We start from the raw sequence: 1,112 nt of genomic DNA on the forward strand, positions 1-1,112 counted from the left end.
TACATGAAGACAGTCAGCATTGAAAAATCTTAAACTCCCTGCATACTACTCTGTATACACTTCCAGAGATAGATATCCTTATCAGATATATTTGGTTGGCGATTTTCTCCAGGATTACTTTATATTTTTTACATGAAACTTAAGGTTTGCCATATGAATTGATGTACGATTGAACTATCTTATTAAGATCTGTTTGTGGGTTTGTGGTTATTGTCTTTCTGTGTGATTTTGATTCTCCAGTAAACGGCTACTTGCTTACCACACAGTAATTAATTAGTACCATTACTTGATACAGCATGTGACTAGGTCGAAGTTGATAAGTGAAGTTGCTATGACGGAAATCCGACAGCTGTTTTAGTTTTGATTAATGTAAATCAAATTACCTAGTTTAATTTTTTGTTTAGTAGTGAAATCTTTATGGTTGTGACTAGTGTTACTGTTGTAGGACGGATTTCGTTTCCGCTGTGTACGAAGTTTTACTTTAGCTAAGCTTTAGGTGAGCTAAATGGGACTAAAGTTGGGCTAATTCCTTAGACTACATGCTAGTGGGTAATTGTTTGTTGATCAACGGCGATTTTTGGTTTCTGGAGAAGTTTTCAATAAGAAGTCAAGTGAATTCTTGTGAATCCAGAGAGATAGAAATACGGATATGACACAAAAGGGGAGTACAGGGGGAAATGTTCACAAAGAGAGGAGCAGCTAGACCGAACGGTAAGAGCAAGTGTGGTACAAATTTTGTGGCATAAGAAACTAATATCTAAAGTCTGTTCATGCGAGGCAGAGAGAAATGATGTGTTAAAGCCTCATACGTGAACTATAGTAAAACATATAGATTATTTTAAATGTTTGTGTGCTATGTGTAATGTGTTCTTAAGATAGTTCTTATGTATGATATCCTTTAAAAAAAATGTTTTGTATGTAATGGTGGCAACATATAGATCCTCATAGCATCCACAGAATTCTGAAAAATGCTCTACCGATGCATTTGTTCACATTGATAAGAAACTCGGCAAAACTTGTTAAGAGTATGTACGTTGCAAAATATAGAAAAGGAATTGAGGAAGGGCCATGTAGGTCAGAAATTACAACCTGCAAGGCTGGGGTAGGTGGGG

The sequence above is a fragment of the Penaeus monodon genome, chromosome 25 (assembly GCF_015228065.2).
Source record: "Penaeus monodon isolate SGIC_2016 chromosome 25, NSTDA_Pmon_1, whole genome shotgun sequence".
NCBI classification, from domain to species: Eukaryota; Metazoa; Arthropoda; class Malacostraca; order Decapoda; family Penaeidae; genus Penaeus; species Penaeus monodon.